Here is a 17,068-nt window from a genome sequence, read left to right on the forward strand (position 1 = left end):
TGTCAATATGACCTTGTGAAAACTGCTTAGCTTTGCTTAACGAGGTTTCACTATGTTATCTGCTAACTGTCAGGCCAGGGCGTAGAAGGACGAAAGTCCAAAGACGACCAGTGCCAGGAGCTTCCTGAGAAAAGATAGCGGGAGTCGCTCTCTGCCCAGCAACAGCCCGTGAGTCAAAACTCTGTAGTAACTGAAAAATACAGAGAGTTGTGTGTGAGGGTATAAAAGGGACACTGCCCCATGACTGTCACCTGTGATGTTTGATGTGTGTTGGCTCTCCTGCATGCAGTAATTAAAATAGCTTGACCACAGCTGATTGTGTTGCAGTCTTTATTAACAGAAAATCCCACAACACAGCTTAAGATATTCAAAGGAAAAAAGCTAACTAGAAATTCGGGCGTAGCAACACAAAGAACTTTCAGGAAAACATGAAATGACTTGAAAATATGACCACTGGAAAACAAAGAGAAGTTAGTCTTTGGGTGGGCGATTTACCAATCAAACACAAGCATGGCAAATGACAAAGTGACCTTAATGTCAAATGTACAGGTAAGTAAAGTAAAAGGAGAAAGGTGATTTAAAAAAGAAGCATATGGTGCCTGAAAGGAAACCTAAAGTCATGTGATGGCTGCAGTTACAGCCACACATATTGGGTAATATCTACCAAACATCACAGTGCAACAATAGAGACTTATACATAGCACTACACTTACACTAGTGATCAAGTTTTGAACACCCCAATATTTTCAATTATTTATTCCAATTCAAATCATTCAAGTCCAATAAATAGCTTGAATGATACAAAGGTAAGTTGTGAAAAAAAGGTAAGGTTAGCCAAAACTGAAAAATAATGTATATTTCAGAATTATACAAAAGGCCTTTTTCAGGGACAACATGGTTAACAGTTTAAAGCAGTTCTGCAGCAATGGAGGTTGATCAAGCCTTGTAAGCTGCTGCTACTAATTCCTACAGGTGTTCCAACATTTCTGGATTACTGACAGACCCAAAGACACGACTGAATCAGAGGACAAGTTTCTGAGAGTTAACAGCTGTGTGATAGGCGGCTCACAGGACAACAGCTTCAAGCAGTTTAATAGTGGTCGTAGTGAGAAAGTCTCAGTTTCAGCTGTGAAGAGAAAACTTCAAGCTGCAGGTTTGACAGGACGAGTTGCAGTAAGAAAGCCAGACGTCAGAATAAGACAAAGAGGCTTGTCTGGGCCATGAAACACCGACACTGGACTACTGAAGACTGGAAGAAGCTATTATGGACTGATGGATCAAAGTTTGAAACCTTCGGTTCATCACGAAGGATCTTTGTTGGACTCTTTCCCTTGGACCACTGTGAGCAACAGCAGACGTGTGGGATTTCGGCTCTTTTTAGAGAACCGGCTCATTCGGCTCCTAACCGGCTCTTCAGGTTGTTTTGTTGCTTTAATTAATTTATTATTAACAACAATATAAAATTATGCTCAAAAGGAATTACTAATGTAAAAAAAGAAGTGGTTGTATTTATATATGTTTATATATAAATATATGCGGTGGCCCCTAGAGACAAAGCACGTACAAACTCCAAAACACATTGCTAGTGTTAACTGAAATTCCAAACAGAGCTACCTAGATCACTTAAATTACACAATTGAAAGCATATGTGTATTGTTTGTGTATTTATACACAAGCACTCATATATATTCAAATAATTAAAAAAAATGTTCATTTACCTGTTACTACCACACACCAAATCCGGTTGTTGGTACTTCCTGGCTTGTGTAGCCACTAGGTAACAAAAGCTCAACACTGGGCCTAGCATCCTGGAGCACTTCTGTTGTGTTTTGTACATGTTTTGAGTTTTTACGTGTTTTGAAGTTTGCGCGTGCTTTGTCTCTAGGGGCCACCGTAAATATACTTTTATTTATTCACTCCACATAAAATGTAATAAATAAATCATATAATACAAAAACCAACTATTCACATTTCAACTTTTAACTATTTAAATTTTCAGCTTTTTCCTTTTAAACAAATTTAAAGTGAAACAACACAAAACACTACAAACCACAACACAATTAAATATAAATTAAAATATGAAAACAAAAAGAAGATGCATATTCTCTGTCATATGGGCCTGCATGAATAAACTTTCTGAATCCTTTATCATCCGCAACTGAAAATAGTTGTGGATGATTACTATACCTTTCTAATGTGACGTTGTTGTCCCTGGCTCTCTTTCTCTCTCTCTCCCTCCCGCTCTGTTCCTGTGCTACTGAGTGTAACTACCGCCCCTCCCCCCTCTGCCCAGCGCAAAGCACAAGGCTCGCGTGCGGAGTGAAGCGGAAAAAAAGTGCAAGAGAGAGGGTGAGAGAAGGAAAAAAAATCCACGGCTCGCGTCGTTCACCTCAAAGATCCGACTCTAAGGGCCGTTTCATTCGCGACCGACACGTCACTAGCACTGTGGTCACGCCAGCATCCAATCCATCCAAGTTACATGGTTTATTAAAATAATCAAATTACAGCATTTACATTTATGTTAGACTACTTTTAATTAAGTGCTTTAACCCACTTACAATGAAAAAAAAAAATCTTGTTCATGACCTGTGTAGTATGTTAACACTATTGGAAGTAAAAATAACTTGAACTCCAATTTTGAAAACACAACTTTCTTTTTTTTATAAAGCTCTGACTTGTATTATGAGTCTGTGGTCTGGGAGAGAGTCCTGTAACTCTCTGTCTGCAAAATACAGTATATAAAGACCAATGTTGGGCAATTAATTATATAGTTACTTCTTCAAAAAAGTAACTGAGTTTTGCAAACAAAGTTTTTTGCAGCTGTTTACCTAAAAATGCAGCCAAGGTGTTTTTTTAAATAAACATTTCAAACTATTTACAGAACAATCAGCTGTTCTGCATCAAATCTGATGCCACACAAATTATTTGTGCCACTCCAAAAATAATTTGTGTCCACTATGAGATAAAGGAGAACAACAGCCTGATACCTGCAGGCCTGACAACAGGAGATGTATCACTCCTGTAACACCTGTAACATTCAGCAGTCGCCTCATTGTTCTGACACACACAACAAAACTACTGACTACACTACACACTAACTACACACTAACTACACAAGATTTGTGCTAAACGTCGCAAATCTCTCACATCTCAAAACACCGCCGTCACTCCTAAAACTTCCTCCTTCCTAAACAACTAAATGCCATGTTGCCATATCATTTTTTGATTGGTCGACATGGTAAATTTTTCCACCAATAGGAAAGGCTGGGGGGTTTTTGGTTTTGTTTTTGCTCACAGGTGGAGAGTGCTTTCGAGCGTTTTCCTTATAAAACGCCGTTTTTACCGTTTCTTCCCGCAGTAAATATAAACAACGATAGTATTCAGGAAGAAAACCAAACATTGCAGATATTTTTATCATAACTCTGGTTTTACGTGGCCGATCAACACAATTTAAAAACTGGTATAAAGTCCACACTTGTTCCGTCAGCTGTTCCGTCTGTCCTGCTCACATCTCCAATGGTTGTACACGTTGTCATTAACGTGGCTTCACTCCACATCAGCCACGCCGCTTTGCTAGCTAAAACACCGGTGTCGGCACATAAGGACGCTGTCATAGCCTGTCAACCACGTTGATTAGCTGCGTATATACGAATGTGAATCGCATTATTGGCTGGACTATGGGATAAGGTGGCATCGTTCTAATCCCATACGGGAGCAGCCAGTCACTTACTGACTAACAATGCAAAACAGAATTGTTAAAGTTTTAATTTTAATTTCAATTCAGGTTAGATTTTTTTTGTGTGTGCAACGCAGATTTTCTGTGCGCAGAGACCGTGCCAGCAGTGTGCAATTGCGCACGCGCGCAGCTTAGAGGGAACATTGCTTCCTGAAACAAAACAGCTACCACAGCATTCTGCATGCAGTACCCTCTGGTATGAGGCTAGTTATTCCTAGTTGGTTCCTACAGTGACCCAAAACACAAGTCCAAGCTGTGTCAGAACTACCTCAGGAAAAAGAACAAGATGGTGAGCTTGAAAACATGGAGTGTCCAGCACAGTCTCCAGACTTAAACCCCATCAAGCTGGTTTGGGATGAACTGGACAGAAGAGTGAAAGCAAAGCAACCTACAAGGTCCACATTTATGGGAACTTCTGCTACAGATTTGATTTCTATTGTAGAAAGAAGCCACAGGTGTGTTCAGCTGTTATATCTGCCAAAGGTGGCTACTGATGAGTCAAAGTTTTGGTTCATTTTGGTCCATAAATTGATTTCATGATTTATTTTTAAGTCCAATTGCTTTTTTTGTACAATGAGACATTAAACTGCATAATTTTCAATAAAAAACACTGGAAAAATTGCGGTGTTCTAAAACTGTATATTTAGCTTTCTTTAAATAAAGGATTTAATTTACAGTAATAGAGAATTATTTTTGGTGTAGAATTAATTTATTCATACAGTCACATAATACTGTATTCTAAAATAATTGCATTTTAGTTAACACTGTTATATGTATAACTTGAGTTAATCTTTTTCTTTGCTCATCTTGGCTGATGAGCTAAGACGGGGGAAAAGGGTGGAGCAAGCCTACATGGAGACCTGTTGTCATACCACAACTCTGGATCATGGGGGAAAATGAGATTTGCTATGTTAGTGTCTTTGTGGGCTGATCAGCCAGTATTTAAGTTTCCCCTTTGTCTCCTTTTGAAAGGTCAGCTTGTTTGAGTCAGTGTTGTTTTGTTGCCAGTTTTTGAGTTTCTGACCTCTTTTATTGGCCAAGATTTAGAGCCTTAGTGCCTGACTGTCCTTTACTGCTCAGTCCATCACAAACCATAACAACTACAAGACAAGATCAGTCGGGAACATTTATTTTTCAGTATGTGCAGTCGCAAAAAACACCAGTCCATTGAGCCAAAGAGATTTTTGGTTTTAGCTGTCTTTAACAGAGAATTTATGGAAATGATTTCTACGTAGTTTCCACTGTGAAGCATGGAGTAGGAACTGTGATGTGTGTAGGGCTTTGGCTGATGAGACCAAAGACTATTTCTTTGCTTACTAAGCATGGCAAATGGCCTGCATTTGTATAGCGCTTTACTCAGCGCTTTACTAAGCATGGCCACCAGAACACAGAAGTGCTATTTAAATGTTCAGTGTTGTACTACCGTAGAAAACAGTAATAATAAACACTTTTGTCCAATCCTTTATACATTATTGCTTTAAGAGAAAACAAAAAGTGAAAAACATGCTGACTTGTATTGCTACTGGTCAGTGCAGTGACCAGCCTCCATTTTGTGGAAAAAAAAATCCCCATAATTTACATCTTTGAAGAATTGATTCAATTTTAGGGTGAGATTAGATTTAGGTTGTGGTTGATGATTATGGTCAAGATTAATCAGGAATTCTAAATTAGTCATTGGAATATTTTAAGGGAATGGGTACACTTTTTCTGATGTTTGTATAGGACTATTACCTGAGAACTGCTAGGGACATAATGTCCCTCATCCTTACCCTTATGAGGCCCAGGATGATTGTGTCATCAACATACTTGATGATGAAAGTGGCAAAATGTTGAGGGTCAACAGTGTCTGGGTCAACAAAGCCCTTCATGGCCTGTCATTGCATGGTGGATGAGTCTGTTTGTTTTTGGGAACGATGACAAAGGAGTGATGATGGATTCTTTTAATGCGTGTGGGACTTCTGTGACTCTTAGAGACTGATTGAAGTTGTCTATGCATACACATCCTAACTTTTCAGCTCAGGCCTTTAGAATATTGGTGACACTTTGTCAGAACCCATTGTCTTATGGGGGTCACCTGCTGTGCTCCCCATGGTGTTGAGCTGGAAACTTGCATAGAAACTGTTCAGGGCAGCATCTCTGATCTCAGAGCTGTTGGTGTTCTTCTTGTAGTTTGTGTCAGACTGGATAACCTGCCACGTACTCCATATGTCAAAATTTGTTGCCATATAAATGTTGGTTATCTATCACAGGGATAACACAGAGAGACAGTAAGGTCTCTTTGGCCACAGTATATAAATGTGAATACATTACATTACAAACACAGTCTAACATTTATCGTCGATTTAGAATCCCCAGCTGACCTAACATGCTTACTCCCACACCTCTTACAGTTGTGGGAGTAAACCAGAGTACCTGCAGGAAACCCACACAGGGATAAGGAGAACTTGCAAAATCCAAATATAAAGGCCTGAGATGGCCAGCAGGTTTAAACCTAAAACCTTTGCTGTGAGATGACATTACATTAGTGTGCTGGGAAATTGGTGTGAGGTTCCTGGTTATACTCATGCAAGTCTATGATGAAAATACAGAGTCTGGCTTTTAGTGTGTTTTACATCGGACACAAAGTGGTTAAAGCACTTTAGTTGTGAATCCATATTGAATTATCTACTGTTGAAATTAAGGCTAAAGTGCTGGAGATCCTGGTACTGGATTCTGGTACTGTATGTTGGCACCTATTTCTGTTCATACATGTTTATTTTCTTCCTTTTATTTTATCATAACATGACAGCTTTTCAATTTTTTGAAAGTTGCACAATAGATGTGATATTACTTGTGCATGGAAAAAAAAAACAAAAAAATAAAACAAACATTCTTCCAAGCTACTGAGTTACATTTAAGCAAAGCATGCTTTTAGATAGTTCTGAAAGGTGAAGCCTGGATAATTGTACTTAATGCAGTTAATGAAAAGCTGCCTGTGAGGAGAACTACAGTCCACTTGTATTTCAAGACATGTTAAATAAGTTATATCTACAGCATAGAAAAAATGAATGGGTGATGGAAGGCTGTAAGAAGGAAAAAGATGGAAAAAAGAAAACAGTAGGTAGGTGGGGCATCTCAGTAATAGACTAGAATAGAATGGCTCTTCATTGTCATTGTACATATGCAACAAAATTGTGGGTGCTCCTACTGTGCAAGAAATATAAATAACAAAACAGATAAAAAGCACGCAATAAAAGACACACAGTTAAATTAGGTAGAAAATAAATATACAGTATTTGTTATAATCATAATAAAGTTAAATAACAAAAAATAACAAAGATATTTGTCATATTACTTAATTTGAGGCTTTTTATAAACAATGAAGAATATTTGCATGCATAAAAACATTGAAATTTCCTATAAATTGTGCCAAACACTGCAATAACAAAAATTAAAATGTAGTTAAAACTTTACTAGTAGTGTTATGGTCCCAGAGTCTCTCGCGCTGTCCCACCTTTCTCTCCTTTTGTCTTTTCCTTGCTCTCTCTGTTTGTTGTTGTGCCTTCCTGTTGGCTAGTCACCTGTCAGCAGTCAGCTGTTCTGACTCACCTGCTGTTCATCAGCAATTAGGTTGTCTACTTAAAGCTGGAACTGTCATGGGGACCTGGAGGCTGGTGCAAGGATTTGGACCCAAGAGCATATTCAAACAGGGAAGGCAAAAGTTTCAGAGAATTTATTTTACTGCTACATGGAGAACTAGATGACTACACTATGGAGAAGTTCTTGACGAATGGGTCCAAACTGTGGGCAGAGGAAGAGAGAGAGATTAGAAGGCTTTCAGAGGAAACTGGGTGGATGATAAGAGGTAAGTAGCACCCCAACCTTACTTGCGGGTGAAGCAAAACACACCTCAGTGGAGGTGGATGGCCAGGTGAGGTCCAGAGTGTGGATGAGAGGAATGATTCCAACTTTTCTCTTTCCGGTGATCTGCGAGAGACGATGGCAGGAGGGTAGGCAGGTAGAGATGGCGAATGGTGCAAAACTGGAGAGGCCTGAATTGCCATCAAACGATAACTGCAGTGGAGATCAGTATCCAGGATCCTAAGCTGCAGGTAGGCGAGGTATGAAGAGAAACGTAGGCAACTAGAAGCACAGAGAAACAAGGAGTAAGCTCAAATCTTTTACAGCAAATGAGAGACAAGGAGGCCGGTTACCAACATGTGATTATCATCTGTTTGCGGAGGGGGAAAAATGTTAGTTCCACGTACAAACTTTTTCAGCCCAAAAACCGGAAGAAGCTCTAGAGGTTCCTGGGGTTCATCAATTTCTATCCCCTTTACCAAAGAGATTTTGTTAAGGGGGTACCCCCCTCAATCAACTCACCTCCCCAAAACTATTTTTCCACTGGTCTCCCTCTGCCCAACAGGCTTTTGATTGGCTGAAGCAGCGTTCTGGTCCAGGTGGACCAGAGTTGACCATTTGTGGTGGAGGTCGATGCCTTGGACTTGGGCATGGTAGCTGTCCTCTCGCAACAAGTAGAAGGTAAATTACACCCCTGTGCTTTCTTCTCCCAGCATCTCTCACAGGCAGAATGGAACTATGGTATGGGTAAAAGTAACGCCATAGATTGGGAGCTTCTGGCCATACAGTTGGCTGTGGAGGAGTGGCGACACTGGCTAGAGCGGAGCACCCGGTGCTGGTCTAGACCAACCACAAAATTTTGGCATACCTTCAAGCGGCCAAGCGCCTAAATGCCCGGCAAGGCAGGTGGGCCTTGTTCTTAACCCGATTTAACCTCACCATAACTTACAGGCTGGGATCGCGGAATATGAAGCCGGATGCCCTCTCTTGCCAGTTTGCACCAGATGTGGAAGCTGAAGAAACGAAGAAGCCCATTCTCCCTGCTACATCCATTGTAGGCTTGCTGACATGGGAGATAGAAAGGCTGATCAGGGAAGCCCAACAACAAGAACCTGACCCCGGTTTGGGGCCTACCGGTCAACTGTACGTCTCCACAACAGTTCGAGAAAAAGTCATCCACTGGGCCCACACAGTCAAGTTCAATTATAAACTTCCTCCATTGTCTGTTTTGGTGGCCGTCTCTTGTTAAGGATGTTCAGGAGTATGTCACGGCATACCCTGTGTGTGCACAGAATAAGGTACCAAGTTCCCGGCCTGCAGGCCTGCTTCAACCACTGCCCATCGCCAAGCGACCATGGTTGCATATCACATTGGATTTTGTCACGGGACTCCCTCCACGATCAGATAACACCACCATCCTCACTATCACTGATGGCTTTTCCAAGGCAGCCCACCTTGTGGTGCTGCCTAAACTGCCCTCTGCGTTGGAAACCACTATGCTCCTCACCCAGCATGTTTTCTGCCTTCAAGGAATTCCTCAGGGGGTCCCCGGTTCACGTCTCAGGTGTGGAAGAAGTTGTGTTCTGAACTGGGGGCCCAAGTGAGTTTGTCGTCTGGCTTCCATCCCCAGACTAACGGTCAAGTGGAGAGGGCGAATCAGGAGCTGGAAGCCATGCTGCGCTGTGTCGCCTCCTCCAACCAGTCCACCTGGAGTGACAGGCATGTCAGTCCACAAAGGTGGCCCTCCTCAGAACTGCAGAGCAAAATAAGAGACTGGATGATCGCTGCCACGCTCCAGCCCCGGCCTACCAAGTCAGCCAAAAGGTGTGGCTCTCCTCCAGGTCGCCACTGAGAACTGAATCTAAGAAATGAGCTCCCCGGTTCATTGGTCCATTTGCTATTCAATCAGTTATTAACCCTGTGACTGTTTGGTTGGCTCTTCCCCGCAACAGTTCACACGTGTTTCATGTGTCCCAGGTAAAACCACTCTGGACCAGCCTGTTGTTACACCATTGTTACTCTGTAAATAAATTCACTGTTCTTTATCTGAGGAGTTCTGCATTTGGGTCCACTCATTACTTATGCCTGGACAATTGTAGGTGGCAGACATTCTGTATATTCTGTAAGTACAGTTACTAGTCTTGAAAAATACTCCAGTAAAAAATGAAGTACTGATTCAAATTCTTCACTCAAGTAAAATTGAAAAAGTACTGGTTCTGAAATGTACTTGGTGTAAGACAGTAAAGAGTAGCTCTTTGGAGGACACTATTTTTGTGCAAAGCTAGCTGAACCTTGTGCTATATTAATGTAATAATAAAATAATATCAGTAGATGGGAATAATTACTTTATTTCATTCTAAACTTAAATTTTAATAAATATATTCAGCTTGAATCAGTTATGTAGAACATGGACAGAAAATAAAATCAGGATTTTTCTTTTTAAAAAAAGCTCTATTTTCTGTTGCCTACATTGTATAGGGCAACGTTGTCTCTAAATCGGATAATGAGTACGAAAGATGGTTTCAGAAGGTGGGAGAACCCTAAAATCTGTTTTAATGGCTCAGCATAGGGAAAAGAAGCAGAACCCACTATAATTTCTTTTGAGAGCTCCAGCAGACTTTCTTAATGTACAGGGGGATTTATACACCTGTTGTTGTCCTGACTGATTTCTATTCTCTACACTGACAGTATACTCTTTATACTTACTTTATACTAGACAGCCACTGTCCACCAGTCACACACACTGTTCTTTACTTAAAATCCATCACAGTACAGCAAACTAACCTGTTTATCCTGCACTAAGCTGCAGAATATTTTCATGCAAACTTTAAATAACACAGTTAGTCTCCCTTAGTTTGTTTTGTAACATGTTTCAAAATATGAAAAAACATAATGTGACATGTACAGACCCAATGCCTGATTTAAAATAGAAAAGTTATTTATTGTCATAAATATACAACGAAATTATGGAAATTATTATTTAACAACACAAGGTCATACATGTAAAAGCATTAAATTTTCAGCTTATCAAATTCCACTGAATAGTGCTGATCTTAAAATATAACTTTGTTCCTTACCTTCTTACTCTCCTGTCCTGTCTTTCTTATCTTTCTTCGTCTCTGAGTAACGTTAGCTCTCATTCTCTCCCTGTGAAATACAGGACCTTTAGCTAGAAACACACTGTGTGACAAACTGCACACAGAATATTTGTTTTCTGATGTTGTTGAGCAGATAGAAATGCTGCATTTAGAATTAGCTGCCACTTAAAAAAAAAGTCTCTCCCGTTATGTTCACTGCTCTTGGTGCAGAAACTGGGACAGTATTCTTCATTTCTAACCTTCCATTGTGTAACCTTTGCCTCTGCCGCTACTCATTTCTGCTTGCTAAGTTTCGTGAAACTGGTTCAGTATTGGATTTGCCAAAATGTGGACGCAAGAAAACTGTCACTAATGAAGAAACATCAGTGGCTGTCCTAGCTTCATTCAGCAAGAGCCCACAGCGTAGCACTCGCCGCCTGTCACTGGAGAGTGGCATTAGTCGAACATCCCTTCGGCGGATATTAGCTACTCACAAATGGCACCCTTACAAACTCCAGCTGCTGCAGCATCTCAACGAGGATGACCCAGATCGGCGCACAGAATTTGCAGAATGGGCAAAACAAAAATTGGAACAGGACCCTCAGTTCAGACAGAAGATTTTGTTCAGTGATGAGGCAAACTTTTATGTGAATGGTGAAGTTAACAAACAAAACCACCGCTATTGGTCTGACACTAACCCACATTGGATGGATCCCTCCAAGACTGTTGGAACAACAAAAGTGATGGTTTGGTGTGGTATATGGGGTCCATTCTTCATCAATGGAAACCTCAAGGCCACTGGATATTTGAAATTGCTACATGATGATGTGTTTCCCTCTTTATGCACTGAAGCTGGCACGTTCCCTGAGTTTTTCCAGCAAGATGGTGCACCACCACATTATGGGTGCCAGGTCCGAGCATTCCTAGATGAACAGTTTCCTGGAAAGTGGATTGGTCGTCGTGGGCCAGTTGAATGGCCCCCAAAGTCTCCCGATCTGACCCCCTTAGACTTTTATCTTTGGGGTCATCTGAAGGCAATTGTCTATGGTGTGAAGATCCGAGATGTGCAGCACCTGAAACTACGGATACTGGATGCCTGTGCTGGCATTTCTCCTGCGGTGTTGCTATCAGTGTGTGAAGAGTGGGAGAAGAGGGTTGCATTGACAATCCAACACAATGGGCAGCACACTGAACACATTTTATAAGTGGTCAGAAACTTGTAAATGACTCATGAAAGAATAAAGTTACGTTGAAACCAAGCACAACATTGTTTTCCTTGTGACATTACCAATAAGTTTGATGTGTCACATGGCCCTCTTCCTATTGAAAAAACAAAAGTTGTATCCAAGATGGCCGACTTCTAAATGGCCACCATGGTCACCACCCATCTTGAGGAGTTTGCCCCCTCACAGATACTAATGTGCCACAAACAGGACTTTAATATCACCAACCATTCCCATGTTATTACGGTGTATCCATATAATTGGCCCACCCTGTACTTCCTGAGACACAGCCACCCCGATGTTACCTGTGAAGGCAGTAACTGATTCAGTAGTAGCTTTTGCACAATGTATGATGGCTAACCATCTGCCCTGTTTCACCGTCCCTGGGCTCCTGTCCTATTTTGTCACTGGCCATCTCTAGTCCTCCAAATCTTAAAGAAACAGTTGGTGATGCTACCATTCTTATTAAAAGTTCATTTCGAAACTATTTGAGGAACATCATTCTGTTGTCAGTAAGATTATTTAGCAGTGAAAAACATTCAAGACGATTGCCAAACTTCCTAGGAGTGTGAGTTTTCCACCACGTCAGAACATGCATTGCGAAAAAAAACAAGAGCTACAGCTCAGACTACAGTCCTCCATCAGCATGTTAAATGTCAGTTTGTGACAAAACAATAGAGAAATAGAAAAGAACAAGAATGAATAGGTATGGCTTGTTTGAAGGGTTGTCAGAAGGAAGCCTGTTGTCTCTAAAAATAACATGACAGCAAAGCTTAGGATCTAAAACTTGTATTTAAATAAATCACAAGACTTACTGAGCAAATGTCCTTTGGACAGATGAGACCAAAGTGAAGATGTCAGGCTGTAACGTACAACAACATGTATGGAGTACACTAAATACAGTATATCAGCACAAACACCTCATATCTGATTATTTGCTTTGAAGCCACAGGACCTGGGCACCTTGCATGCATTGAGTTGACTATAAATTCTACTGTATAGTGAACAATTCTAGAGTCAGGTATAAGGATATCTTTCCAAGAGCTAAATCCTGGCCAAAACCGTGCCATTTAACAGGCAGTGATCCTAAGAATTGCAGAAAATCTACAGAATGGCTGAAAAAGAAAAAGATCAAGTTGTTACAATGTGTAATAGCTCATGTTTTAGTTAATCTAATGTTGCATTTAAACGGTTGTAAAAGCCAAGGACACTGAAGAACTGAAAGAGAGTGTTCGTTCTTTTTACCATGACTGTACTAACTGACCAGGACTCATTTGAATATAATGAGTAACAATTAGTATACATTTTTGACACAAGAGCTTGATTACAGTACAGTAGCTTCTTTCTTTTGGCCGCTTCCTTATGTACTGTTGAGTTGCAAATTTGAGAGATAGTTCAACCGCCACTCAGGTAAGAAGGAAGTTGATTTCTGCGTCCAGATGCCAATTAAAATCAAAAACACAAAAATCACAGGAGAAGAGCAGAGCTCTATGCCAGTTGTTTTAGTGAACAATCACGTTTAGCAAAACAAAGGAAAAAGCAAAAGCTCCCCCGCGGCGTTCTCCGTGAGCACATGCAGATCAGAAACCAACACAAAACAAACAACAGCAGACAAAAGCTACCCAATGCATATCTGACTCGTCTTATATAGGGACAGTGATCCCCCCCTCTTGCCGCTGGGTACCCTTTGTTCTTTCGTTTCATCTTCCACCTATAATACATACTTTCTGACCTACCCCATAACTTCTCGAGAACCAGTCTTACATCCATCATTGAATTGGGTCCCTTTGTCAGTTTTATGGCCAAAGTGAGTCAGAAAGTCTGAGGCAAGGACCAGAATCTCAGGAGCATGCCCAGCGGGGCCAGGTTTGTTTACCGTACAGGCATTGAAAGGGCTGTACACACCGTGGGACGGTACAGATAAACACAGATGAATGCTGAGAAAGGATCCTATGTGCATACTTCAACAATGCATGCAAAGATGCATTATCCCTATATTGGACTAGTCACCGTTGGCTATAACACAATCAAAGGTTACTTATTGATCCTAATTACTACAATTTCAAACAGTATTGATCAACATGTGTTCCTACAACAAGTGGCTCAAACTTTTTCATAAATATGATGGTACATATATTTGATCTAAATATATGGGTCGTGTGATTTGAACATGCAGGTTAAATGCTTAACACAGTGACTCCACCATATAAAATACTCCATTGTGAGTGGGCATAGCATATATGAGTATATATGATTACACAGAATTTACGTGAGTAAATATGATTACATGTCTAGTGTATACAGGTATATATGTCATAATAAAATCCACAACAGTACAAGGGGTCCCACAGAAGATCCACAGGATTGATTTGGCAGGGTTTTTTTTTCTTCTACTCCTCTTCCTCTTCCTTTATATGTCCTCCTGGCCTTTAATCAGGTATGTTCACGTTAGGCAAATGTGTAACCACTAAACTATGAAGACACCGAAAAATGACAACCCAAGGAGTTGTGAACACATGAACACTAGTCTGATAGTTGGTATGATGTGAGCTGAGAGCAAACTGGCTGGCTGAGCAGGTGATATTAGAGATTTCCAGGAATGCTGTTTGTTTTCATTAGTTAGAAACCAGGTCTTTACGATCCTGCTAGTCCCTGCTAGAAAATACCACTAACTCATATGTGAATAGGCATGCCTTTACAAATTTCGAGAGTGCCTGCTTCAGTATCTGCTTTTTCTCAATAGCAAAGCGCTACAAAACTGCCTACGAAAGACAGAGAAAAGAAGATGAGGGAAAAAAAACCCTGCCCAACACTGTCAGCACAGTGCATCACCATACAAAATGTAACAACTATGGCTGAATTTGACTTAATACGTATCTCACAACACAGCAAAGGTAGAAAAAAAAAGTCAAAGAAAAATGATCATTGGACATTCAGAGAAAGAACTGGGTAAAAAACAAAAATAACAAAAACAGTGAGCAAGAAAACAGTGTGAAGTATCGGAACTGGAGTGGAAGTCATTTTCAGCCTGTGGGTCTCTTGCTCAACTTCAACACATCAAAATTGCATTTTAAGAGGGAATGCAGAGGAGAGAGAACAAATGTATGAACAGTTTCTACCAAATGTTCAAAAGCAATAGCAGTCACAGTATTTATGTGGGTGTGTGATAGTAAACAGAAGAACACAAGCAGCACGTCCCAGTTACATTTGCTTTGCCTCTGATCTGCACATGGCATATTTTCTTACGTAACTCCACTTCAGAATGGAAGTCTGATTTTGCTAGATATAGGGGGAAACATTTTAAAGTAAAAAACACCAAAAACCACAAAACTAAAAATCCTATATAATTGAATTAAAATGAAAGCAGAACATTATGGTTTGGTAACTTAAAAATGAATTTTCTTTATTTTTTCCAAGAGTCCTCGCTTTATTCTTTTTTAATATTTGAAAAAACAAACAAACAAACAAACAAAAAAACCCAAACACACATTTTTGGGCCCAAATTGGCCAGAAATTTTCTTTTTTTACCCTAACATATATATCAAGTCTTTAAGTGATGACGTATGAACCCTTCTTCTGGGCCCAAACTACTCTGCGTTTAATAAGGCTGTTGTGTATTTAAAAAGCTTTAGTGCTTTGTATCTTGTTCTATTTAATCTGAACAAGCCCCTAAAAACAGGCAGTGATCACTGTTGGCTTCTCTCACTTTTTAAACCCTTACGATGTAACTCCAGCCCAGCCCATGCAGCAGTATATTAATGACTAACCTCGTATTGTGGATGGATTATCTCAGTTGTTCTCCTGACTGAAGTTTGGTCCGTTTACAGCATCCTGCCATGCGATTGCATTTGTCCCTAACCATCAGGAACCCTCACGTAAAACAAACAGGCACACACAGACACAAACATGCATTCCCACCCTCATGCACACATATGCAAATACTCAGCACTGACTCAACATGGAAACACACAGTACTGAGCACATTACACACACTCACACTCCTCAAACATACTGTACAGCACTCCTTGAAGGGGCCAGGAGATGGTCCCTTTTACTCTGAGGTGGAAACAAGCAGACCCACAGCAGCGGGGAGGCCCACCAGCCCAGACCCTGACCAGAAGGCCAGCTCCTCCTCCTGCCCCCCCGCCCCAGACAACGAACAGAGAACGGAGGTGTAAGAGCCTCCTCCATGCCTCACTCTGTCCACTAATATGTGGTGTTGATGCATGCTGTTCTAAAGTGCATTTAAAACAGGGTGAGGGACATGGTGCCAGTGACCTTCTGTCAGACAACAGCTGGTGCTAGCCCGCCCCTTCTCAAGAACTCTACATGTATTTAAATTTGAGGAGTGGGCATCGACACCTGAGGTGAGGTTGAATAAACAGACTGTCCTCCAGACGCCATTCAGTGTTCCCATCCCCAAAGCCCTGTATGCATGTGTCATAGAGTGTAAGTAAAAATGTAAAAATGAATGTAATGAGTAATGTGTGATATTAGTTACTATAACAAACAGAGTGCTCATGTTGAGACTGACCGAATGGCTTATTACATTTTAAACTGGCTACAGATTTATCCCACACAAGCCAAAATTCAGGCCATGATCAAAAAAGCCATTTTAGGAAAAATCCAGACATATGTGATGATGGAGTTTTAAATGAACATTTTAAAACAGACAGACACTTCATGTTCTGTGGATCCAGTCTTTCACTGTGTCTGTGTGCTGTTCAGTGTAGAGCATGTGCACTTTATGACAACCTTTTCACAAAAAACTGCTGTTGAAACAAGGTTCATAACTACAAAGTATTAACTGATGCCATTTTAATGCAATTTTTTGTGTTGTCAGATGCAGCAGTTTAATTTTTTGCTTCCCAGCAGGACACAGTTATTGAGGAGAAAGCACATTTTTCATTTTCCTGTGGAAGAAAAAGTTAAAAAGTCCATTTAGACACAAATAATGTTTCCTATCTGGGAAAATGGAGCAGCAAGGAGCTTTATCACTTCAACCAAGTGCTTGTTGTAGATAGTGCCTATCTAAAGGGCCACTTTGCACTGACATGATGTGCAGTGCAGCAGATAACAGACAGTCAGCTATGGGGCTATGGCAGCACTCCAGAAGACATATCCAAGTCCAAGCCTGGTCCTCTGCTTTCTTGTTGTGACATTTTTTGTAAATGAACTGACCAGTTTTAAAA

At 40.6% G+C, this 17,068-nt stretch overlaps 1 long non-coding RNA gene across 3 annotated transcripts; it reads right to left on the bottom strand.

Annotated features, from left to right (window-relative positions):
* Positions 1-351: 351 nt before the first annotated feature.
* LOC134620806 (uncharacterized) lies at positions 352-16,098 on the bottom strand. 3 transcript variants are annotated; one of them, XR_010092141.1, is made up of 3 exons: positions 15,644-16,098; positions 7,625-7,858; positions 352-7,516 (listed from the first exon to the last, which is right to left on the bottom strand). It is a non-coding gene; the product is annotated as an uncharacterized LOC134620806 (long non-coding RNA). The 3 variants fall into 3 exon arrangements; XR_010092140.1 differs by having other exon boundaries at positions 7,603-7,858; XR_010092142.1 differs by having other exon boundaries at positions 7,598-7,858.
* Positions 16,099-17,068: the final 970 nt, after the last annotated feature.

This window comes from Pelmatolapia mariae, linkage group LG23 (genome assembly GCF_036321145.2).
Source record: "Pelmatolapia mariae isolate MD_Pm_ZW linkage group LG23, Pm_UMD_F_2, whole genome shotgun sequence".
In the NCBI taxonomy this organism is placed as follows: domain Eukaryota; kingdom Metazoa; phylum Chordata; class Actinopteri; order Cichliformes; family Cichlidae; genus Pelmatolapia; species Pelmatolapia mariae.